The sequence below is a fragment of the Meles meles genome, chromosome 12 (assembly GCF_922984935.1).
Source record: "Meles meles chromosome 12, mMelMel3.1 paternal haplotype, whole genome shotgun sequence".
Lineage (NCBI taxonomy): Eukaryota > Metazoa > Chordata > Mammalia > Carnivora > Mustelidae > Meles > Meles meles.
The window spans coordinates 70,182,152-70,208,355 of record NC_060077.1 but is presented as its reverse complement, the minus strand read 5'-3'; the positions used below and the strand labels follow the sequence as shown (position 1 = coordinate 70,208,355).

At 51.9% G+C, this 26,204-nt stretch overlaps 1 protein-coding gene and 1 long non-coding RNA gene across 2 annotated transcripts in view; one reads left to right on the top strand and one right to left on the bottom strand.

The window, feature by feature from the left end:
• The window catches only part of ZBTB7C (zinc finger and BTB domain containing 7C), a 335,725-nt gene that overhangs the window by 187,377 nt on the left and 122,144 nt on the right, over positions 1 to 26,204 (top strand). The window lies entirely within an intron of this gene.
• On the bottom strand, positions 18,708 to 21,944 carry LOC123953726. The gene is made up of 3 exons (XR_006820960.1): positions 21,856 to 21,944; positions 20,950 to 21,049; positions 18,708 to 19,711 (listed from the first exon to the last, which is right to left on the bottom strand). It is a non-coding gene; the product is annotated as an uncharacterized LOC123953726 (long non-coding RNA).

The following is a 26,204-nucleotide window of genomic DNA, read 5'->3' as shown; positions in this document are numbered from 1 at the left end:
CATCCAGAGCTCTAGGTACCATGCCCAAGATGAGGGGCAGCTGAGATGGAGTTGTTTGACAAAGGGTAATTATTTGTTCCCAGCAAGCAGGGGAAGCTAGCACGTCCTAGATCTCAAGAATCACAACCAGTATTTATTTGGCATCACTGGCTTGCAGCACACCTCACAGTACTGTCCCACATGAGCTGCACAGAGGCTCTGTGGGTATTGCCGTTTCTCAGGTAAGGAAGCTGAGGCTGAGAACTACTACTTCCCTCGGGTTCGCTAGCCAATCAGTGATAGAGCCGACGTTCACGCCGACTCCTGATGCACATAGCTGGATACCTGATTGTGGGACAGGCCTGCTGAGTCTGCCCCTGCCTCCTGCTCGCTCCTCCTGGAGAAGGAGAGTATTTGTGTGGCCCCACAGGGGTCTGGTTGGGGGAGCTCTCTGTTCGCATGGGTCAACATTTTGCTGGGCGGCTTTCATGGGATGTATTGTGTTGACTGGTAAGCTTGGGCCAGGCAGGAAGGTGGTTATGGTTCTGCTCTTGAAGAGGAAGGCTCATGTGCATTTCTACCACCTCAGGAAAGATACAAGGGGGCTGCATTTGGAGCTGTTGTTTGGCTGATTTAGGTTAGATCCCCTAGAAGCAGAGCTTGAGACAAGGATTCAGGTACATGTGATATATCCAAGGAGCGCTCTTAGGGAATACTTGTCAGGGAAGACCTGTGTCTTTTGTTAGCCTGATCCGTGTGAATTGCAAAGCACTGACGTCCATGACCTGGCAGCAAGGGGCAGGCCTCAAGTAACCCCTCATTTACCAAACTCCTAAGGCATGCCCTTAACCAAGAGCCAGGGTCTGGAGAAGATCACAGGTGAAAGCAGCTGGGAGGAGGTGTCCCAGCCAGAAAAGTGGTCCCATCTGAATGTGGCCTTTGTTGCATCTACACCCGTGCCCGTGAACGTCACCATTGTCAAGACGTCCAAAAGAGGTTTTCACCTGACATGGCAGTAATTTTCACTGTAGTAAGTTTGCATTTTAAGAGTATAGGTATTAAAATAGACATCATAAATATCAAAGTCTGTTTTCACTGAAACAAGTATGTGGCTTTTTAACCGTCATTTTTTTCCCTAATAGGTCATATAGTCCCTTGAGTCTAAATTCCAAAGTACCAAAAGATATACTGTGAAAAGTCTCCTTCCCATCTATGTCCCCAAGCAGCCCGACTCCTCTCCTGGTGACCACCAGCATTACCAGGATTTGGGGTTACTTTCCAGGGATAGTCTATGCATATCAACAATGGTGTGGTATAGATTTCAAAGTTTTGGTGAGTCTGATACAGTACAGTAAGACAAAACAAAACAAACAAAAAACCCCAAAGCAAAACAAAACAAACAACACTCAAGAGTTAGCCGTTGGGGCTGTTCCTTCTGAAGGAGTTGAGCTAAAATGCACCTTTTCTTTGGAGATCGAGGGAGAGCAGCCCGCCAAGTCAGCTCTCAGCAGAATGTTCCAAATGCATACAGGTTTGACAAACATTCCCAAACTTTTTGAAGTTACTCTAGATACAATTGATGTCAGCATTGCAAATTATTACTACTTTCTCGTTAAGGCAAATCACCTGGAAAGAGTTTGAGATGCTCTATTACAGCCCTTGAAATTCTGAAATATTTTTAAAATGTAGAATTGCGCTGAATTCACCGTTTAGTTCCGATTATTCCGGTCTCACTGCATTCGTTGCCTAATGTCATTTGCATATTGCTGGATGACTTACTGACATGGGTCTTGTTGCCCAAGTGTTTTTAGAGGTGCCCTAGCTTCAGCACCTTGTGACTTTTCCTCGTGGTTTCCTTTTATGGAGTCCCTACCACGATTTGGGGGTGTTCCTAACATAGGAACTGAGCTGGTCAGTGATGGGGGCATCCCCTCGGCTGGGGAACTCCCTGTGGGAGGTGTTGGAAGAGTAGTTGGGACATGCATCTGCAAAGTTACACAGGACATCTGCCCTAGGTGCTGGGCAGGCTGACTACTCAGGTCCCTGCCACAGCTGAGCTTCAGGTCTCCAGGCTCCATTATTATTACTGCCTCGCTAGGCCGCTTACCTGGTTTGAAATCCAGGCCATTGTGCTCACACCATGTGAGCTTATCTTCTAAATGCTGGTTTCATGGGTGCTGTCAAATGCCTGTAAATGGCCAAAGAAAGCTGACTTTGTGATCTCATAGGACTGTCCTGTGTGTGTGTGTCTGTGTTTTCTTGCAAGCGAACTCCCTCCTTTCCGTTCTCCTTCATGTTCACGTTCTCTCTGAGGTTGCCAGAAAAATCCTCTAACTTGTGCATGACCTGTTTCCGACCTGAGACAGATTTTGGTGGCACCCCCATGAGACCACAAAAAAAAAAAAAATCTCATTTCCGTCCAAGAAATGGAATCATTATCTTGATTGAAATAATCTTTCCTCCACCTGCAACCAGATAAAGCATCAAATTGGTGGGGTTTCCTTATCGCTGCACAGAGTTTGCGGGACACAGAATAATGGCCTGTCAGCTGTCTCTGGGGGGGTGGGTCCTGGAAGGCAGAGCCCACAGCTCTTGGCCCGATTTGGATCATACAGTGTCTGACGCAATGTATAATAATTCCATTAAAGACAAAAGTTATCCTAGTCAAGTGAGCAGGTTTAGCGTAGAGCCTGGAACGGCAGGAGCGAGAAGCGCAGCTCCTACTACTATGGTGGCGGTGGTTTGCATTCGACAACCTCTAACATATATGGGCAGCTACAGGGGCGACTAGAAGCTGGAGATGTTTATCTATTTTTAGGAAGTGAGTGTTCTGGAACCTAGTGCCCACCAGGCCTGAGTTTCCCAGGATGGCAGTCAGAGTATGGCGGTGACTGTGCTTGAGAAGGAAGGCCAGGTCCTAGTTTTGGGGGGACAGACAGAGGCCAACAGACTGATATCTTTGGGAAAGAATTTGAAAATGCCGTGGGCAGGGAGGCAGGGGGCCTGGGTTCAGGGGCCACGGTCTGCTCATTAGGCAGAGAGCGTTACGGGGGGCTGTCAGAAGGAGGGGGGGCAATGTTTGTACAAAGTCGAGGGTACTGGCTGTACCCCCAATCCTCCCTGTCCCCCACCCACCGAGAAGGGAGGCGCTACTGTGTCCCAGGCATTTCTGAGGGCTTACTCAGTGGCAGGCATGTGCTAACCATTTTATACACGTCAGTTCACTTAATCCTCACAACAATCCTGTGCGTTAGAAATTCGCATTATCTGGTTTTGGCCAGTGTGAAGGAAAAGAGCAGTTGAGTAACTTGCCCGAGGTCACACAGCCAGGAAAGCGGTGGAGCTGGGATCGGAAGCCAAGCCATCTGGTTGGAGCTCATATGAACTTAAAATAGAGCATCGGGATCAAATAACACAGTTCAAACACGTGGCGCTCTCGCCAGACCTTCTACTCTAATTCTGTGACAGGGAGAAACACCTTTGTAAGGTTCCACAAGGCACGGAAGTGGTTCCTGAGATGGAGGTGGGAGGTTGAATGATATTCTAGCTGAGGTTCCTGATCTTGGGCCCTGGGTTGCTCTGACCCTCTCTTCACCCGGGATCCTGCAAAGCTGCCCCCAACAGTGTGCATCCTGCAGAGCCCCAAAGGAGGCAGGATTGGCCCCCATTTAACTACCCCCTGTCCAGCCCTTTCCCCGACTTTCTGCAGAGCCCTTCCAGGCCCTTGGGGCTGCACAGTGGGCCAAGGCTTCCCCAGAGAAGGAACCCATCCCCCCACACCTGCCTCATGCCTGCTTCATTCCCCTCACTCCCCAGGCACAACGTAAGTGAAATGAAAGCCCCTATCTGCAGAATCTTGTTTTCAAGAGGAGTGCTGGCCTGTCACTGAGCGTGCCTGATTACCATGGTAATCACCAGCCGAATAGAGTGATTATATAATACATTTCCATCAGAAATATGAACAGGTGTGCAGGGGAAATCAACATTTATCAACAAAATAGGTCTTGGAAGATTAATAGCGAATTTAGGATTGCTCAAGGAAACGAAAGACAGGAAGAAGAAGTACCTTCGCTTGTGGTCAGCCTTACCTCTGACCATTTCCTGCCCACCTCCCTCCCACCCGGCTTACTCACAGTCCTCCTTGCCCTTCTCTCTCCCCTCTCCTTTCTAGTGCCTAGCCATCTATCAAATACCACCTCTTCCAGGAAGCCCTCCTTGGTCTACTTAGCCTCTGGGAAGTCCTGCCTCCTCTGACCACCTGTAGCCCTCACACTGGGCCCTGGGTAGTCTCCCTCGCTCCCAACTAGCTGGAAGTCCCCCCCAATACCTGCTCCCAAGAGATGTACTTGGTCTACTCTCCAGTGGCACAGAAGCCACTTAGCCAACAGCTGGGGGGCTCTGGTCCCACCCACAGTCCTCAAGGCCAAAGAATTGTACCCCATTCCCCAGCTAAGAACCTCACTGTCTTCCTAGGGGCCCGATTAAGTCGTTACCATGACACCTCTTGGTGTCAGAGGCCAGATTTCTGTGTTGCTGCTCAAGAAAGGAAATGTGTTTGCATGGTGGTATTCCTTCCAGAAATGAAGGCAGCAGTGGGGTTCCAAGAAGAAACATACCCAGCAGGTTTGATTTCTAAGCCTTGGGATCCCTGAGTCATCACCCCCTTCACCCTCTTCCACACCCGTTCTGCCTCTGGATGTGGGAGACCTCGTTCCCGGGACCAGGAGGGGCCTTCCTGCTCTGCCAGGACTCAGACCCCCCCCGGGCTCCTTGGGAGCAGGGGTGGGTGGGGGGGTGTCCAGAGCCGGATGGTGCCGAGGAAGAGGTTGCTGGTGCTGGCACACCTCTGCCTGGGTCCAGGCCTGCGAGGGTCTCGGGCACGGCGTGTCAGGGTTTCTCCGTCCCTGTGTGAGCGGGAGGCAGGGGGTCTTGAGGGAGGCCTGCGCAGGAAAGGCCTTCTTCTTCCCTTTCAAGTCGTACAATACATCAGACAAGCTGCCAGGCCCGCTCGGAGGACGCGAGAGGCGTTAGCTAATATTTTGATTTTCATAGAATGAATAATAAAGAGCCCGAGTGTCTCTTGGAACTAATTTTGAGGAACGTGTTCTGCCACATGCTCCTTTCGTTGAATCGGATTCCTAAAGAGTTGATAACAAAAGGCTTAAACCAGGGGAGAAAAGGCATTCCTCCACCAACTTTTCTCTCTTTCAATTCCCTTCTGGTAATGCTTCTCGGTTAAGAGCAACTTATGGAAAGATGAAATGAAGTCGGAGCAGGAAGCAGTGAGCCTCGGGAGGAGGCCTCAGGTGGCAGCTCTGGCTTTTGTTCTCTGGCATGAATGGCTTCGGGGTGGGTCCCCTCGCTGAGCTTGGTAATACAAGGGCCTCACAGGCAGACAAACCCCAAACACACGGACGGACAGATGGACAGAGAGGGCACTGCCTCCCTCCACAGGGGTCTGCCTGAGGCGGGGCCCAGCAGGAAGCAGGTGGCGCCCTCAAAGTGGGTGTTTTGAAGAGAGTTGAGTCCAAAGGCCAGTGCAGGATAGGGAACCCACAGGACCCAGGGCATACCCCCAACACTGGGGTGCAGTCCCTCTCCAGGGCTGAAGGGGCAAGGAGAGGAGGGACGCTGGAAGTGGAGACAGTGAGGGTGCTCTGGAAGGGGCCACCCAACCTGGGCTGTACCCTGAGGTGTGCCCCTGAAGACAGGGAGACAGAGCATTCAACACCTGACTTCCCTCCCTCCATCCTCCCCTCGGGCCCCAATGGCTTCCAACAGGAAGGAGTGCAGAGGGGCCAGAACCCAGTGCTATGGTCCATAGGGGTTGGTCTCCCGGGCACAGAGCTGTGTGGGCAGGGTGGAGAGTGGGCCTGGAGGGGCAGATGGGGACAGAGGAGCACTGACTCTTTTCCAAATGACAGACCAGTGGTGGAAAGGGAGGCCCAGCATCCTTGTCAGGACGGACCTGGTCTGAAGGTCAATTTATGGTCTCCAAGAAAATCCCCAGCCCAAAGAAACATGCCTCCTCCCAAGCCTGTTCTCCAGGGGTCACTGTTCTTTTAGCCAGAACAATACTGTCACAAGGCGCTCCCCTGGGAGAGGAAAGATGGGCCATTCTGAAATGCCAAATCTGATCCCACACCAGGAGAAGGAGCTGAAGGGGGGTACTGGGGCAGCCCTAGCAAGGTGCTGGGGAGTGTCTGGGAGTGGGACTTGAAGGAGGGAGTACAGGCCCAAGGGTAGGCAAGGGAAAGTATGTCTCAAGGCCAAGAGCACCAGAACACCAAGTTCTGAAGGCCAAGAAAGGACGGGGGGGCCGTTGGCCTACCGAGGAGTTTCGCCAGGGAGCAGCCAGCCTGAGGCTACACCTAGACCTTTGGCTTGTCCTGGGTTCACAGTCCTGCTGGAAACCACCCATGGCTCTTGGAACTGCAGACAGCTCCCAGCCCTGCACCCTGAAGGGGTTCCCGCACGAGACTAATGAAGCTATAGCTCACCTTGATCGGCCATAGAGCTAAGCACTTGCCAGTGTCATGTGCTTTAGTTGTCCAACAGTCCCTGAGGAGGGTATCGCCCAACAGAGGAGGAGCAGAGACAGAGAGGGAAGTCACTTGCTCAAAGCCACATTTCCCAGATGGCTTGATTTCAGAACTGCCTCCTGGCCTGGCTGCCTGCCAGGGGTCCCTGGCCGAGGAGATTCTGCACCTGCAGAGAAGGGAATGTCATTCAAAATTTGGAACATAGGTTTAAAATCATTTTATTTGGAAATAATGTCAAATTACAGAAAAACTACACAAATAAAAATAATACAAAGATGGCCTTTATATCCTTATATCCTAGATGCATCTGTTGTTAAAATTTTACCCCACTGCCTTTATCATGGGTGCTTTCTTCCTATAGTGTATGCACGAGTGTGGGTGCACACACACATTCTTTGTTGGAACCATTAGAGGGCCGGTTACCCCTAAACATTCCCATATGTGTATAGGCCGGTAAATTTGCCTATCCTTTGGGATACGCAAATTCTCGGGCATAGTCATAGTACGGTTGATCAGTAAACATAACATGAATACACACATAGATCTGGTTTTCCGGTCTACCATTTGTATTCCAACTTTGTCAGTCAGCTTCCTGATGTTCTTCAGAGAGCACATTGCCCTCCAGTAGGGGATCCGGGCTAGGGGCAGGGGTTTCATTTAGCTGGCCTTCTTTAATCTGGAACATTTTCACAGCCTCTCTTTGTCTTTTATGACTTTGACATTCTTGAAGAACACAATGCCCCCTTCTTACTTTCAGTAAAATGTTCCCCCTGTGGGGTTTGTCCAGTGTTTCCTTGGGGTAAGGTCTGGGTTACGCGGTCTTGGCCAGCATCCTGCCGAGACAATCTTGGCTTCTTAATATGCCATCACATCGGCAGGCACTCCTGGTCCTCACTGGTCCACGCTGGTCCTCATGGGTGACATTAATTTTAATCTCCAGGTCAAAGTATTACCTATTCCTCCACTGTATAACAACGGTCTTTATTCTCCCTTGAAACCAGTAAGCAGTCTACAGAGGGACCCTTTGAAACCAGGCAAATACCCCAGGGTAGCATCCATTGATATCTCTGGCCGGATCCCATCCTTGATGTGATGGTTGTAAGATGATGCTTTTCCAGCTCCCGCACTACCTCTGTATTTCCCAGTCGGCCCTTGGCATTCTACAGTAGCACAATCTATTTAAGCATTTCCCATTTACTAGTATAAGCAGTAACATGGTATTTATTTGTCTGTTATCTGTATGGACGGATGAGTTCCTGTTTTTCCAATAGTTTATTATTTCTTACTGTGCTCAATCATTGTGGTGCATAAATTGCCACAGGCTTGACCAGTGCGAACCTCTACGAGCTGACTCCCATGATATTTGGAAATGTCACCGTCCCTGTTTTGGAGCACTTTCTTACTTTCTGGGATAACAAGAGGTTCCAGGCTCATCACACACCTGCCCTGAATGAGCCCTACAACCAGTCATTTCTCTGAAATGCCTGCTTCCTTTTACTGGGGAGTGGAATTAGAGACCAAAATCTGGGCTCTGGGTGTGCCCACTGCTGCTGGATGTCTTTGCTTCTTAGTCCTTTCAGGGGACGGAACTAGGAAATACGTGCATGTATGTACCCGTACAGACACGTGTGTTTCGTACATATAATGTATATACACGTACATTTGTATGCTACAAGTCACAATCCTAATACCTCCAATTCCTATCCACCCCTGCAGCTCCTTCTTGTCTCCCCCCACCCCAATTCCATATTTGTATGTCCTCCTTCCACAGCGAAAACCTCAGAGCTGTTACCACATTCAGTTGTTTGCTTAATCCTCTGTTACATCAAAAAAGTAGCGGCAGGATGGCTTCACCACTGAAACTGACAAACCTTCCTTCTCCCCCTCCCTCCCTGCTGTGTTCCTAAATAGCTTGGGGTAGTCCTTTCTTTCTTTCCTTGCCCTTCAGGGTGGCCAGAGGATTTATTTGAGATACAGTTAGGTTAATTTTTTCCAATTTGTTTCCAGGTTTAGGGATTTTTCCCCCCTTCTCATTCTTACTGGTTTAAATTTTTTTTTTTAACGGGTAGAATGTTAACACACTTTCACAAGTCAGAACTACACAAAAAGCTAGACTAAGAGATGTATCACTCTCTCCTGCGTTCCTGCACCCCAGCTTCATTCTTCTATGCTGACGCTTCTGTTGCTTTTTGTAATGATAAGCACATTTTTATATATGATTTTTAATTTTCCTTTCTTTTTTACACAAAAGATACCATATCATATATTTTTTTTTTTATACTTTGCTTTCTTTATGCGTTCACTATTACCTCCGTGCTGGTAAAGACACTCTGTACTGGTTCATAGAGGTCCTTCTGCACTTTTTCATAGCTACACAGTACCCGCACGTGTACCTGCCATCGTTTGTGCCCTCCTCTCCTCCGGATGACCGTGCAGGTGGGGTGCTGTCTTACAATTCCAAATAACGCTGCAGGGCTCATGCACGTTGTTTCGGATGCTTGGGTGCGTATCCTCAGGGTAAATGTCTAGGAGGTAGGTTCCTGGGTTGAAGAGTCAAGATGTACATAGTAGTTGTGTTGGGTGTTTCCAGAAAACCCTCCATGGGGTTGTATTGCTATGCTTTCTGCCCTGTTTGCTCACAACTTTGCTGACAGAAGGTGATGTCAAATATTGGAATTTTTGCCAGTCTCGTGAATATGAAATGGTACCGTAGTGTAGGTAGTTCAGATTTGCATTTCTTATTATAAGTAAAGTTGAACATCTTTTCATATGCTTAAGAATAACTTTTATATTCCTTCTGTGAGTTTCCCATACTTTTGTTCATTTGGCCATTTTTCTACTGGGTTTTTCGTTCTTTGTCTCTCTATTTTTAAGACTATACACACACACTAGTGATATTATTTCTTTTTTCTTTCTTTATTTATTTGAGACAGAGAGAGAGCACAGGGGTTGGGAGGAGCAGGGGCAGAGGGAGAAGCAGACTCCCCGCTGAGCAGATAGCCCAATGTGGGGCTTGATCCCAGGATCCTGAGATCATGACCTGACCTGAATGTAGATGCTTAACTGACTGAGCCACCCAGGTGCCCTGTTGATATTATCTCTTTATCTATGATATATATGGCAAATATTTTCTTCTAGTTCATCATTTAACTTTGACAGCAGGATGGCTTCACCACTGAGGCATTTGCCATAGAAATTATTATTATTTTTATTTTTGTATAGTCAATTCATCAGTCTTTTCTTTGATTGCCTCTGGATTTTTTCAATTATAGTTAGAAAGCCTTTTCTACATCAACGTTATAGAAGAATTCACCCATGTGGAAACACAATTTTTAATGGCTATCTAGTATTTCATTGAAAAGAAAAAATCATCATTATTTATTTTTTAAAGATTTTCTTTATTTATTTGACAGAGAGAGAGACAGCGAGAGAGGGAGCACAGGCAGGGGGCATAGGAGAGGGAGAAGCAGGCCCCCCACTGATCAGGGAGCCCAGTGTGGGGCTTGATCCCAGGACACTGGAATCCTGACCTGGGCAGAAGGCAGACGCTTAACCACTGAGCCACCCAGGCACCCCCAAATTGTCATTTTTATATAGAAGCTCAGAGGTGAATTGGGACTGCAGGCAGAAGCAGCAGAGGGTTGAGGAGGGCAGAGGGGAGCATGCTGGAAGGTCAGATGTGTGAAAGCCCCGCACCCAGTTTGGTTTCAGGACTGAAGGAGGAAAACCATCTCCGACCTGCAGCCACAGAGGCTCAGGCCGGGAATCGCATCTGGCCCCATCAGGGAGGACGCGGGGAACTTCAGAGAAGAGGCCAGTGCTTGGGGCTGGAGGAGGGATGTAGGGGCAGGGCTGGTACCAGGGCAGGGGCAAGTGTGGCCTGTAGGGCAGAGTTGAAGGAGGCCTCACCCTCAGAGCCGAGCCAGGGCCGCACTGGCACCCAGGAGTGAGGGCCTTCTTAAATTGTGCCCCTTGGGCACCTCCCTGGCCTCCCCCAGGTCTTGGCTCTTCTCTGGAGAAAAGCAGGACCTGAACAGGGCTTGAGGAAGTAAAATGAATGGTGTGCGCGCTGCCTGGGGCCCTGCCAGGCATTGTGTTAGGAGACCATGATCCCACACATCCAGAGACGTGGGATTGAGGCCCCTGTTGCTGACTCTGGGCTGCCCCAGCCTCTGGGGTCCTACCTGCAGGGCCTTGGCTGTTTGTGAGCACAAGGTTGGGAAGAGCGAAAGGAGGCTGGGAATTCAAGACATCTGGGCTACAGTGATCAGTCTTAGTCAAGTATTTGAAGAGGAAATGGGCCGAAGTGAATGATTAAAATAAATAATACTTTTCTTATAGTAGAAGCTGTGTCTTGGAGGGGTGATGAGGTGTTGGGAAGAACGGGCAGATTTCATCCTGGAGGTGGTGGGAAACCGCTTCAGGACTTGAAATTTAAGAAATTCTGTCGAATTGGGGAAAGTGGGGATGATAACTGTCTCTTCCCAGAGCCAATGTCAGGACTAAAGAAGATCATCAACATAAATAATTTCTGTGGGCCAAGGGCCTGGCACGGTTGGGAGCTCAGCCAACGTTAGTTTCCCATACTTGTGGGGGTGGTTCTACTGATTCTCTTAATCACCTCTCAAGTCTAGTGCCCTTGATACCGGGGGACCATTCAAATCATAATGTGGGAGTAGGAATTCGAACAAATAAAGCTTGAAGGAAACCATCTGTCCACTCACCTGCTTGAAGAGGAAGACGGCCTTGTTCAAGGACTAGACAGAGGCAGCTCCAAGACATCCATTTGCAGAGAGGGAAACTGAGGCTCAGGAAAGGTCTCACGGCATGTTAATGGCTTACAGGAAGTTAATGTTTGCACTCCCGTGAGCCCTCCCAAGAGAGATGTGGGCTCTCCCAGTCAGCACTGTCCGCACTCCCCAGTCCTAGAAAACCTCCCAGTCCTAGAAAAATGTGCGTGCCGGCTCCTGACAGAACCTTCCCAAAGGCTTCCTGAGAGAAGAGCTTTCTCTTGAGCCATGCTGAACTGGAAGGAAGAAAGCCCCCAAACCAGGAGGAGGCAGCAGACAGGAAGGGGGGAGAGCAGCAAGCCCCACCGCCCTCTGCAGCCACTGGCCCCATGCTTTGAGGGAGGGGCCTCCCCAGACCCCCAGACCTGTTATTTCCCTCCTCTCCCAACCTCAGCTGCGGGGACCAGTGGGGCCATTCCCTGTGGCCCTGAGCAGCAGGCCAACCAAGTGTGTGGGAAAAATAGTTAAGTCTGTGGTCTGGTGGCTGGAACTTGTCCTTCAGAGCTCGCTTATCTGCCTCTCCCCCAGGATCCTGATTACTGAGGCCGGGAGGTTGGCTGAACCTCCCCGACCACACTTGGAGGGAGGGCACGGGGATGCCGGCTCTCTACTCCCTGCTCTGGGAGAGAGCGCTGAGAGGTCCTGGAGCAGAGCCCCCCAGCGAGCTGCCAGCCCTTCCTCCTGCATCCTGATATTTAAGAAGGGCGGGGAAGCCCCCAGCTCAGGCCCGTCTTGCCACCAGAGGGCTGCTGAAAATGCCTCTTTAAAGCTTCTTCGGCCTCTGCCCATCACTCCAAGCCCGTCTGGCCTTTGCGCCCCAAGCCAGTGCTACCCCATCCCAGATACCTTTCTCAGTTCGTCGGAATGAACCCCCTCTCGGTGCCCCCCCAGTGCAGCCTGCACAAGTAGGGTTTGGCTTCTTGGGGGGGGTCTTGCCATGTTGGTCCTTCATCACAGGTGGCTGGGAACAAGATCGCCTGCCCTTTTTGGTGTGAATGACCTGAGAGCTAGAGCTACTTCTCCTTCAGCTCGGAATCCCCCCCAAATGCTGAGCCATTGTGTCCCCAAGAGTGGATGCTCTGTCAGTGTGGAGTTGCTGAAATGCAAATGGAAAGACCCCAGTGTTCAGAAACAGGAAGTAAGCTTGAACTCTGGCCAGACATTTGTTGAGTGTCCTTGGGGAAGCCCCTCACCTCTCTGGGCCTCATCTATTTTCTCATTTATCTATGGTCTGAAGACCAGCAGAAGGCCAGCCCCATCCCCCCAATCACACAGCCAAGCCACACAAACCTAAACATATCTAACAGCGCTCATCTCTGGAGCTGCCCCTGGTTTGGTGTGCTCTCTCTAGGGTCGGGGTAGGGGTACATTTCTCTTTGTTCTAGATGCTTCTCTCCCTCCCCTCAACCCTTCACCAGGTGGTCAGACCTTAGGGCTCCAGCTTTCATCTCAGCCTGCCTCTCCTTCTCTGGAGAGGCTGCCAGGCCCACCAGGAGCTGTGGCCAATGAGTCCCCGTCCATCATTCCTGAGCAACAGGAAGGCAAGGTGCTAGTTAGCCAGAGTGGGAAGGGGTGCAGCTTCGGCACAGACCAGGCAAAGGCGGCATGTTTGGACTGCTCCTTGCTGGTGAAACAGTGGAGGGCACTTGAGCAGTCCGGAGCCCCAACAGCGCATGTACAGGCGGTGAGCGCTCACGGGTGTTCCTGGAGGAGGGCTGCCTCTGGGATGAGCACGGTTCATGTGGGGCTTTCGATGAAAAGCTAATGGAATGACATTTTAATTGCATATCTGTCAAGATAAGAGAAATGAGGGGTGGGGGAGGAGATGGGGTCAGGGAAACGCAGAGTCCTTCCCTCCACTCTCCCTCATAACAGAGAGAACGGACAGTTTATCACCCACAATAGGACATTTCTGAGAGTGAAGATGGACATTATTATAAGGAAAACAGGTGTCAAACGAGACTTTCTCGGCAAACGGGAGACTTTGGGAGCCAATATAATTGGCTATAGGTTGTCCTGTTCATTTTGGCTGTGATAAAAAAGAAAGAAAGCTTCCTAGCTCTCTAGGTAATTAATGAGTTGTCTGGCCCATAGGAGATCACCTCACTCTCCCGACTCCTGGTTTCTCTCCCATCGATTTCATTCTGTAGGCATTATTTTGTGCCTTTCATGTACAAGGCAATGGGCCAGGGGCTGGAAGTGCAACAGTGACCATGACAGGTCCCTGGCATTAGTCAGGTAATCTCTGCCCTCCGGGGTCCCCGCCCCCTCCAGAGACACAGCTCCAGCCCATGAAATCATGTGGTCTAGTCTGGGGAGCTGAAACAGTTAAGTAACAGCCAGGGAACGCTGTCTCTGAAATAGGTCCAGTTGAGTTGGACAGATAACAACAAGGAAATGGGGAGACAGGGAGCATGTGCCCATTTTATTGAAGAGGAGCCCGACACTCAAAGGGATGGCATAATGTGCCCAACAGCACACAGCCGGGAGGTGGCAGAATTGAGATTCAAACCCAGAGCAGCCTGACTATCAAGTTTGTGCTCCTTCCTTACACCTCGCCTTTCTCTTCTCTAACCCTTGCTTGTTCCTCCTCCTCACCTCCATCCAGCCATCCATCCGCCAGCCCTCATGGCACAGACAGACCCCGGAGGAGACAGGGCAGGGGCCCCAGAGAAGTTGAAACACTGAGGCTGAGGCTGAGGGTCTTAGCTCAGCCACTTCCCTTCCATGCTCTCTGATTCCACAGTGGGAGAGAGGACCCGCGAACACTTGTTTCCAGTCTTCCAGACTGCAGAGCGTGGTGGAGAGCAGTGCCATCAACATTCTGGAACTGCTCAGAGACGGGGGAAGGTCTGCAAAGTCATGTTGAATGCTTGATGCAAAAGACACAAGACCCAGCTATATCATCCCTCATGCAACTCCCACTGAAACATTAACTCAGAACCTGCCCCAGACAGGGATCACGCTCTGCCTGAAGTCTTATTGGACAAATGACTACATCTCACATTCTTAGCTCTTTTCATCTGGGCCCCTCCACTAATGCATCTGCCCCCTTATCTCTTCATGGGCACCTCACCCTTGTTTTCATGTTTAAAAAAAATATTAGTGAGATTGAGCCATGTGAGCAGCTTAAGTGGGCATTTAGACTTGATGATTTTCCTTATCCATTTCCAGGAACTCTTTATACCGTAGGTAAACATATGTCTGTTACATAAAGCCCGAATACTTTCTCCCTGTCTGTTGGCTTTCAACTTGGATGTGGTTATCTTTAGGACATAAAAGTTTCTGACTTTTATTTAATCAAAGCCATCCCTTTTTGTTGTGTGATGCTGAGGAAAATCTGCACGTTAACCGTGCATGTGTCAAAAACACAAATTTGCCAGAGCATCAGGATTGGCAAGCTTTGGTGCAAACATCCAGGAAAGTTGTCTTGCAGCAAGCAAACACTTTCCAAGGACCTCTTTGCAAGGAGCCTCGGACCCGGAGGAGGCCCAGGACAGCCCAGCCCTCATCCTGGACACCTCACTCAGTACCCCAGGTTTTGTGCTGGGCTCTGCCCTCCGCTACCCGCAGGTCGAGGCTTGGCTGATAAGCTCAGCAAGTCCAATATTGACTGTGCCCTCAGAGTATATTTTCCTGGTCACCAAGGCTAGATCAAGGCACGGGGACTTGCTTTCCGTTTGGTAGCCCTGTCCTCCTCCCTGTTCCCTTCCCCACACTCTGAAAGGGATCTGAAGATCCTACTAAAATGGTTTTATGGGGGCGGGCACCTTTATCTGTTGCTGCCTTTATGGGAAACTTTTCACAGAGCCGAGTACAGAAAATTATCTTTTCAAACATACCATTCGGTGTAATTGTATAAGATCTGCAGTAATTGCCCTAGAATCTGCTCAGAGAAAACTTGAAATCCAGGGGCTGCTGTGTTTTAAAAGAAACAAGAACCCTGGGCAACCAGAAAAGCTCTGTTCACCCTGTTGGGGCTCATCCTTACTAATTCCTTGTTTCTGGCAAGAGGGGAGAAAGATTGCTTTGGAAAGCCTCTTGGAAGGACCCAGAAGCTATTGGCACGTGTGCACACACACACACCCCCTAGCAAGGCGGTGGAAGCATTAGGTCTGTGCTGGGTCCTGCTGCCTTTGCTGTCCCCATATCCTAGTGCCACATGCTTTCAGGGGACTTTATTTTTTTTTTTTTTTTTGGCAGAGCTGAGGAACAGTCAACTCCAAAGAGGCAAACATGGAGGCCCCAGTAAGGGAGCAGCTGGCAGGGAGAAGGAGCAGGGCAGGAGGCTCAGAATAGCTGGTTCTGGCGCCAAAGGGTGAAAAGGGCAGAGGAAATGGGTAGGCTGGGGCCGGTGGGAGGGGCTGCCCGGACAGGGAGGGGAAGCGAGGGTGGGTGTGTGGCTGTGGCCTGGAGATCACGGGTCCATGAGACGTGTTCAAAGTGGAGATTCAGGAGTGGGCGAGAAGCCTGTGAGGGTGGAGGAAGGGTCTGGACTTCGCCTCTGGCCAGGGAGGGACCGGATGCTGGGCTCCCTCCAGATGGCCACTGTGCAGACAGCAGCCACGGACAGCTCTGTGGGAAGGGTGGCCTGGGGTTTGGCGGGCCAGGGAGAGGCAGGGCGGAGGACGCTCCTAAAGATGGAGGGAGAGGCTCCCTGGGGTTGAGGGCTGGGGCGTGGGGACACAGCCTTGGGAGCTTCCTTCCTGTTCAAGAAGGACGACATGCTGAGGCACCCCATTGCTCAGTATACAGGAGGTGCCCAGTAAGGGCTGGTGGCCTCACTGGCTGGGTCCCAAAGGGCTTGTTCCAGGTGGACTTCAGCTTTCAGGGCCACTTGGGTGAAACCGTCACCAAGTATTTATTGAGCACTTACTGGATACCGAGTGCTGGACAAGGCTCTGCAGAAAAGTCCAGTGAGGTATAACAAGCAAATCTAGCGAGCACTATAGTCGGAGCCCTTGGCAGCCTCCACCAGTCTGATAGCCAGCTCGAATCCCAGAAGCTGAGGAACTAGAAGAAATCTTTCAGAGATCAGTAGGTCGGATCATCCCTAGGGCTTGTATTTCATGCTCCCATCCTTGCCAAGCTCTGAGTGAACACTGAAGGTCCCGGGAGCTCATCATCTCCTTCCATCTTTGGGCCACACTGACAAGGAGAAGGAGTAGGGTGGGCGGGGAGAGTACCAGCTGAGAGTCAGCGGCTCCCGGCCCAGCTTCCCCTCCTCTGGCCCTGGATCTTGGAAAGTCACTTAGTGCCTGGGCCTCCTGGTCTTCAGCTCCCGAGCCAGCAGCTTGGCTCTGCCCCACGGGCCTTGCATACACTGTCCGGGCCATGGGCATCTCTTCACAGAGTGCTTTATCTGCCCACCCGGGCCGCACTGAGCCTCAGAGCGGAGTCCTGAAATTAAATGAGCATCTAGATGCTCCTTTAGCCCCTGCTTCATTTCCATACACTTGCTCCCATGTCATCCGCACAGAGCCCGGTGAGGAAGCCTTGGTTAGGACATCTGTTTGCATTTGTTAGGTGAGTTAACCCAGGCTCAGAAAAGTGAACTGACGTGTCCAAGGACACACAGCCAGCCTGTGAGGCTGGAGCGGAGACCAAAGTCTCCTGGGAATCCAGACCCATGTGCTCGCCGCCCCCAAACTCTGCCTCTGTCAAGGGAGCTCAAGAGACAAATCATAGGATCCGCCAGCTGGACAGGTTCACGCATCTCAGTGCTGCGCTTTAAACTCTTCCCCTGCAGCAACCCGAGGAAACACCCCAGCCACCCTTCATCAAATGTCTGCCATGCGCCAGGCCCTGACCTCCCATGGCCTCACTGGTCCATCCCAGAGGCACCTTCTGAACAAAGTAGGCAGCGTATTTTGTGGGTCTGAGGGAATCATGAATGGGGCTCCCAGAAAGCAAGAAATGCCCTAGAAGTGGCCTCTTCCATCTTTTAAAAGTAGTGCCAGGTTTTTTTTTTCATCCTTCTCTTGAATCATCTCTAATTTTTAATGTAAAAGGAATTCATTTTGCCCAAGTAGCTGAGTAAAATGGAGCATCAGAGAGATCTGCCATGTTGTATCTCGTCTTTTCGCGTCACTTCTGCCCCACACCCCAGCTCGGAGTCCTTCTCATCTTCATGACCATCCCACCCAGTGGGTGTTTTCAGGTCTGTTTGACGAATGAAGATCTGAGGTTCAGAGTGTCCAGCACTGGGCCCTGACAGACAGTGCCCCACCCCCACCCCTGCCACGTGGTAGATCCCATGATATAGATGGAAAAAGGAGCTAATGGAGCCAGGGACGAAGGCTTCCTAAAGGAGCTGGGGACCCAAACTGGAGCATTGACAAAAGGAACACACAGGGCTGCCTGAGTAAGTCCTCAGGGTAGGAAGAAGGTTGCCCACTTGGAACCACAGGGAAGCGCAGACAGTGGGAAGAGAAGGGATGATTCCTGAAGAGCCTGTGGGTTCAGAATGGGGGGAAGGGTGTTGACCATTGGTTGGGCCATGCTGTTTCTCCTCAGGGGTACAGTCCCCCGTGACAACATAGTACCCATGCTCTAGAGGCGTTGGGGTCCCCTCTTTTCCTCCTCTCTCTGATAGATTATCCCTGAATATACCACTTCAGTGGCCCTCTGGATGAGACCCTTACGCTTCCAGTAGCCAGGGACCCTGAGCCTCCCCAAGACTGGCTGCCCACCCCTCATGATGATGTCCCCAGCCCCCATGCCAGAATTCACACTCCTCACAATATCCCCCATCAAGGGGGCCGGCTTTCTGGCAGGTGAGAAACTGAGAGCCTGAAACATTGAAGAGCCCGGCTTCTTACTGAAGAGAACAATTTGCCGACAAAGGACAAATGTATGATTCCACGTATGTGAAATACCGAGAACAGGCAAATCCATAGAGACAGAAAGTAGAGTCCAGGTTGGGGTGGAGAAGGGGGAGGGAGGAAGGGATAACCGGGAAGTTATTGCTTAATGGTTACCGTCTTTGTTTGGGTTGATGAAAAAGTTTTTGAGATCGTGGTGATGGTTGCACGGCTCCGTGACTGTGATTAATGCCGCTGAACTCAGTACTCAGATGGTTACAACAGCAATTTGGACCTTATGTATTTTTTACCACGGTTTTAAATTTTTTTTATTAATTTTTATTTATTTACTTGATAGAGATCACAAGTAGGCAGAGAGGCAGGCAGAGAGAAAGAGGGGGAAGCAGGCTCCCTGCAGAGCAGAGAGCCCAATGAGGAGCTCAATCTCAGGACCCTGAGATCATGACCAGAACCGAAGGCAGAGGCCCAACCCACTGAGCCGTACCTTACCACGGTTTTTTAAAGTGATCCTCAGATAAAGAGGTAATCAAAGGTCATCTGTCAAAAAACAATATGAGGGGGATGTTATCACGCAGGTGACCCAAACAGGTGTGCTGCACACCCAGCTCCGAATCCAGGACCCACCAGGTGTGAGCTTCATGGCCCAGGCCAGCTCCTCGTCTCCCTTTCCCTGAGTTTCCTCGTCCATCATATGAGGTTGTCGTGAGGCTTCTGTGGGCTGGTGTGCCCGCCACTGGAGAACGATGAAAACTCTGTGATGAGTGGTTCTCACAGTTGTGATGATGGTGTCTGTCATTACTGTGAAGTAGCTCGAGTTCACAGAGTTAGGGAGGGGAGACAGGCTGCCTGGCGTCCAGCCTGGGTTCTGTTGGGAGGTGAATCTTGAGGGTAGTGAGAGGAGTGTGTGGTGGGGGAGGAGGACTAGGGAGCAGGGCTTGGAAACTCAAGAGCAGCTGGTAGAGGGGCAGGCTTTGTCTCCTGAGGCATCCCCAGCAGGTGGAGCAAGGACTAGAGCAGGGCCGATAAAGTGTGGGTTTGATCCCAGAAGGGCCCAGTCCCTTCGCTCTGCTCTGGTTTGCTCCCCGAATATGCACAAGGCCACAGAATGTGGGTGACTCTCCGGGGCCCCTCATGCCCATCCTGAAACACGCGTGGTCTTCTCTCAAGACCAGCCTAACTTGGAGTGTGAGCCCCCCAGACACGAGTAACCGGAATGATCAGGGACTTTGTGCTCTGGGAAGCGCGCAGTTCAGAGCTGGGGGCCAGCAGGATACAGGACACAGGGTGCTCTCTCCTTGGGATGGCTCTGTGAACTTCCCTTTGCTGGTCTGCAGCTGTCCTCATCTGTGAAATGAAGGGTTGGTGTGTCCCCTTCACCAGGAACGCTGGTGGATTTTGTGACCTTGTTTGTATGAATGTCTTCAAACAGAAAAATGATGCCATGATTTGATCAGCAACGGGTTTTACAGAATTGTTTTGATTGAGGATCTACTGAAGATACACGGCTTGGCTCCCTTTGTCAGCTTGGAGGACTTTGGGCACGTTGCCTGAATTTGCTGTGCCTCAGTTTCTTTGTCTGTAAGGACAGCAACAATCCCCATTTGGGGGCTCGGGTGGGGAGCCGGTGGGGGGGTGATGGTGAGGAATCAATGAGCTAATGTGTGTAAAATCATTTGAATAGTGCCCAGCATCTAAAAGGTGTTTTTTTTTATGTTTTTAAAGATTTTATTTATTCATTTGACAGACAAAGATCACAAGTAGGCAGAGAGACAGGCAGAGAGAGAGGAAGGCAAGCAGGCTCCCTGCTGAGCAGACAGCCCAATATGGGGCTTGATCCCAGGACCCTGAGATCATGACCTGAGCCAAAGGCAGAGGCTTAACCCACTGAGCCACCCAGGCACCCCTAGAAGGTGTTTAATAAATGTCTGGAGCTCCCTGCATGTGGGGAGCACTGGGCGAGCCTCCTAAAGCATCCAGAAACAGCAGAGGGCCATTCTCTGTGTTCCAGGGGCTTGTTAGCCTTAGCTCCGTGATGCAAGACAGTCTCCCATGACACAGTACGAGAAAGTACATCATCCAAGTGCATGAGTAGAAGTGCATAAGTATAAGGGGTTCTGGGTGGGTCACGAAAGGAGGAGGACGGGGAGGACCCTGGGCCTGGGCCATGGGTAGGCAGAGAACGAGAGAAGGGAATTCTAGCAGATGAGCACATGCTCGGTGTGGATGTGGGCATGTGTGCGTATGTTTGCTAAGAGAGCATGGACAATGGCTGTACCCCAGAATGGGAAGTCTAGGCCTGGGGACCCCGAGGCAGTGCGACAATTTGTGTCGCAGCCATACACCTCTCCTGCCTGTGGCTGTGAGCGGGAACAGGACTGCATGGAGCACGGGAGCAAGCCCTTATGCATAACCCAGGGTGTGATTAATTTAATTATTTCAAAAGCCCCTTTGGTATTTCACGAGGGTCATGCCCCTAGCTGTGGGCTTGAATACGACTGCAGCAGGTTTCAATAAAATCAATTAATTTAATTTGATTTGGTTTTATGTACTTGGAGCTGGTGCCTCTTGAACTCCGTATGAAAATTACTGCAGAATAAAAATGCATATTAGTCCTCAAGCCCAGTGTCCTTGGATTCTCTTCAGGGAGCCTGTAGTGCTGATCACAAAAGCAAATCCAACCCCCCACCCCCGCCCTCAACCAGGCCTGGCAGGGGCCACTGCCCACTGCTCCAGCATCCACCCCGCCCCCTCGGACTGTGTTTATGGAGGCTATGTGCTTGTACAGGTCCCTGGCTTCCAGAAGCACTTTCTCACCTGGCAGTGAAGGAACGCGCGTCCATCTTGCTCTCATGAAAGGAGCTCTGAGAGGTTTGGCTTGGCCACGGGCACTGGCTTCCTGGTCTGCTGTTGTTAGCTAAATTAAATGGAAGGCTGTATGCTGCTGTGGGTTGAAACTCGGCTGTGCCCTGCCCCCCCCCCCAAGAGTCCCGTGAACTTGGGTGAGTCCCTTCACTTCTCTGTGCTTTTGTCTCCCTCCCACAAGGGAGAGGGCTGGATGCCTACTTGCAAGGCTCCTTCCAGCTCAGGGTCATATTCCACAGGACAGCTGCTCTTCCCGGGGTGGGGCCCTGCCTCCTTCCTGCTCCCCTCCATAGGGCAGGGAGCCAGCTCGCTGAACGGTCCATGGGACTGTGCCCCGCCTGCACCTCCCAGCAGGAGCGGCTTCTCCCCCACATTCCTGCAGGTCAGAGCAAATACTGCTTTCAAGAGGGCGGAGGGTTACAGCTCAGGGGGGCCAACCCTGTCATTTTACCGATGAGGGAACCCGGTTCCAGAGTCACACAGCCATGGCTGTGGGCATGGACGAGGTTCAGCCACATTCACCGTCATCATAAAGGGTGGAGGTTTTGCTCAGCCTGCGTTTTCCAACTCTCCTTTTCATTCCGCTTTTTTTCCTGTTGGGATGGGAGATGGCCAAGCCATTTTTGGGGCCTCCCTGGTAAAGCAGATGCTGACACCAGCCATTCTGGAGCCGCTGGAGCCCTCTCAAACCTGGTGGCTGCCCCGGTGACCCTGGTGGGAGTGGGCTGAGGGGTGCATTCCAAAACTGATGCCTGACATTCCGCCCTGCCCCTCCCACAACCCCTCCTCCCGACCTGGCATTTGGCATTGAGCTCGGATCCCCTTGACATAGTGATAGGTTTTGCACAGAAGGCTTACCTCCTCCGTGATCCATGGAGTCTGTCCTTTTTGTCCTCATGTCCTCATCCTCTTTAGTCCTCCAAGCCTCTCACTCCCGACAGGCTCCCTGATATGCTGAGAACTGCCCCAACACTGTCCTCACAGTATTTAATTTAACCCCCAAACCCGCTCTGCAGAGGGAGCAGTAAGTACCCCCTCCCCCCGCAATTTACTGTTGGGGGTGGGCGTGGCTCAGGGAGAAGGTCACACAGTTCCTAAGTGACAGGCCTGGGATTCTAACCCACCATCTCAGCCCTGAGACACTAACACCATGCTGAGTGGCCTTCCTTGCACAGAATGGGTGTTTAACAGGTCTTAAATGACAGATTATACCATACTTCCCTCTGCCAACAGCAAATGCCCCCGGAGAGATGATGGGGATGTTTACTAATGCTACTCCTAATAGTAATAATTATTTATTATTCTCTGTGAAGCAACTATTAATGTGTCATGCACCAAAACGCACGACTCTGGCAGAGGCGGCTACTGTGATTACCTGGACTTTACAAATGCAACAACTGAGGCACAGGGAAGTGACTTGCCTAAGGTCACCCAGAAAATAAGTGAGCTGGGCTGGATTGAGTCCAGCCCTGCTTCTGAGGTCCAACCTCTAGCCTCCCAGTCCTAGTAAGATCTACAGGTGAGCTGAAGTCCTCTGCCTTTGGCTCTGTGTGGCTCTAGGTTTCGGGTAGCTGGTGCTGCTGTCATGAAAGGAGGGCAGGGGTCCTGGAGCGGTGTGTGCGATCAGGGACGGCCGCAGCTGGCACTACCCTCCACCCAACTGATAGCTGCAGCCCGGCTGGCCGCCTGCCTGGCCCACATCGCGCGCTGGCACGAAGCCTGGCCCGGGGGTAGGCGGGCAGGGGGTAGGGGGCAGCCCGGGCGGGCAGTCCGGCGCGGCGTTTTCCGCCCGCAGCCCTCTGGCCCCTTCCGCACTCCGCTGCCCCTCTCCCGGGTCCCCGCCGGGGCCGGCGCCGGCTCTCCAGCCTTAACCGCGGGCAGGGGAGGCGCCGCGGCCTCCGGGGGAGGCGGGAGGGTGAGGAGGTCGGGCTGGGGCAGTGCGAGAATGCGGAGGGGAGGCCGGGAGAAACCAGGCTGGGGCCGCGGAGAGGGGCCCGGGGAGCACAGCGGGGCGGGGGCTGGGGGGCTGGGAGGGAGGGGCCCAGGGCGCGGGGAATGACCCGGAGGAGGGCTCGGCAGGGCTAGGGAGGAGAGGAGGGTGCGGGGCCGCAGCGCCGAGCGAGAGCGCGGAGGGCGGGGGAGGGGCGGGGCGGGGCGCCGGGAAGGGGGCGGGGACCAGGGCGGGGGCGCCCCGGCAAGACCTGGGAGGGGGCGCCGCAGGGACCAGGACGGCGGGCGGGCGCGGAGTCCGGAGTGCCTGTGGCCGGGGCGGAGCGGCTGTGGTTACATCACGTTCCCGAATCTGCTTTCTCAGGGATCAGGCCAGGGGGCTGGCTGGGAGGGAGAGGTGGGCGAACCAGTCTGAACCGGCCGGGCAACTCGAGGGGTGTGGGCCCGGAGAACTGTGGGTGCTGCCCAGCACCCTTTATCCTTACCACGCTCGGGAATTTTTCTGTGAATCCGCCGCGTTGGTTTTACAGTTCCCCCCATCCCGGCCCCACCCTCTCTCGCCCTCCCTTCCCTCCCCTCCTCTCCCCTCCCCTTCCGCACCGCCCCCGCCCCCCCCCCCTGTTGGCTCCTCGGAGGAATCGGTTAGCCAAAGGGAGGCACCAAGCTCTTGCCCACAACTGTCCCACTCCCACCCTCTCCTGGAGGACTGCTGTGCGTGCCCTCCCTTTCTGCTTCCCTGAACCCCTGCCCCTCCCAAGGCTCTCTGGTGGAGTTTCGCGAAGGAGCTTAGTGAATCGGTGCTCAGGGTCCTCCCTCCCGCGCAAACCCTTTAGGGGTCCTTCAGGGCCCCCCCCTTTCTCCTGTGGTATCGGGCCTAGTGCCCACAGGCTGCCAGGCCCCTGCTGGAAGAGGGAGAAGACCCAGGCAACCTTAGCAGGGCAAGAGCCTCACTCTTTTCCAGGGTGTCTGCATTTTGCAGGGAAATTGCTGAAATTGCGCGTACAACCACACCCACACCCACACCCACACCCACACACAGGCCACCCTGAAGTTACTCTCAAATGTTGGAATTACAAAGTCTGGACACCAGGTTGGGGGAGGGGATATCTGAGGTAGGGGTGGCTTTTCAAGGAGCCTCAGGTCACATCAAGAAGGCCACCATGGTCTCCCTTATACCCTCCATTGTCCTGCCCCTGTCTCTCCCTGGCCAGCTCTACTTCTAATTCATCCCCCAAGGCTATGAGTTCCTCCCCTGCTTCCAGGTGGCACACCGGACACCCTCTCTGTGGCCATGGGGAGCTTTGTGACTTTGCTGAGCTTGCATTTCTCCCAAGCTTGGAGTTCTTTGACTGAGATTACCATTATCTATATGTCAGGGCTGTTATGAAATCGATTAAGTTACTGGGGTCTTTAACCGAACGGGACCACAACCATCATCATCCCAGGCTCTGGGTTTTGTAGACTGAGGCCCTTGAGATCTGGAGAGATAAGGTCACACAGCTTGTTAGTGGCAAAGCTGGAACTCTCAGTCACCTCCTAGCTCCGTGGTCCAGTGTGCTTTAATTTTAGGCTAGCTCTCAGCTTAGCACCTGCGTGGCACAGAGAGGAATGAATGAGGCCTCAGTGAGGAAGTTGGAGAATATCACTTTGCAGAGGTGAGAAGACCTTGAGCACCGCCCCTACTCCGCCCAGCACAAGCTTGGGACTCTAGCCCCTTCCCACTGAATATGCTGGTGAAATGTTTCTCCAGGGTAGCCAGAGACCACCACTAGGAGTGTAGCATCTGCTCTGGTCACTTCAAGCCAGGTCATTGTGCCCAAGGAGACTGTGGGTCTGGAGGTAGGTATAAGCTTAAGCCAAATTGGCAACTCCAAATCAGAGCAATCAATGCTGTGACTCTTTTCCATTCATTGCCCTCAGCCAATATCTGAACAGGTTGCAAAAGACCGAGGCATGTCTATTCCTGCAGGGACTCTTGTCATCCTGGGGCCCTGCCAGGCATTGTGTTAGGAGACCATGATCCCACAGATCCAGAGACGTGGGACTGAGGTCCCCGTCGCTGACTCTGGGCTGCCCCAGCCTTTAGGGTCCTACCTGCAGGGCCTTGGCTGTTTGTGAGCACAGAGTTGGGAAGAGCAAAAGGAGGCTGGGAATTCAAGACAGCTGGGCTACAGTGATCAGTCTTAGTCAAGTATTTAAAGAGGAAATGCGCTGAAGTGAAAGATTAAAATAAATAATACTTTTGGTTATAGTAGAAGCCCATGAACTTGGACCACACTGATTTGGAATTTAAGACAGTTGAGCTTGGCTGTGGTGAGATTCACCTTTGCACTGTCTGTGAACACAGCCCGATGAATAGATAAACAGTGCACACGTGACTCTGAGTGGGGAGGAAGGTGCATGCGTGTGACCTTATTGTGATGACAAATTTTGACTGGAAGCAGGTCAACTCTGTTCACCTCGGTAAGCATTTTATTGACAAACATTTATTAGGTACCTTCTACATGCCAGATTCTCTGCTAAGTGCCAAATTAATAAGCATTAATTTTTGAATTCTCATAATATGAGGTTAAGAATGATCATCCTTCCCACTTTACAGACAGAGAAACTGAGGTTGGCATCAGAAAACCACCAGGATTCACACCAGGGCAGTCTGGTTCTAGGGTTTATGCTTTTAACGGCCAGGTTTTATGTATTAGGACAAGGGGGATAGGATAGGACAAAATTAAATGGCCTGTGACCCCTACTCCCTCCAGGGACTTCAGCTCTAGTTGGGAGAGGGAAACACAGGGCCTGGCATAGAACAGGTGCTCGATAAGTGGATTAATTAGCTAAGCGATGGTGGGGACGTGGAATGAACTGCTTGAGGGCAGAAGTGGGCTTGTTTCTCTCTGCATCCCCCACCCCATGCCAATGCTTGTACATAATAGACCTTAAACACCCAGGAGAACCACAGGAATTGAGGATGAGAGAGGTCACTTGTCAGGGCATTTTTCAGTTGGAGAGACTGGCCTGGGGAGGGGAAGGGATGCACCCAAGGCTGCGGGGTTTCTAGTCCACAGCTCCCTCTGCATGGCATTTTCTTTGGTTGCGTGGAAGCAATGTACTGAGAGAGATACAGGTAGAGGGGTTGACTGTGTCTTCATTTTCCCAGGCCCCTGGTTCTCACCCCTGCCTCTGGGGACTTACCTTCACCTTCCTGTTCCCTCTTAGACCGTCCCTTTCCCCCTCCCCAGCACTAAAAGAAAGCCTTCAAG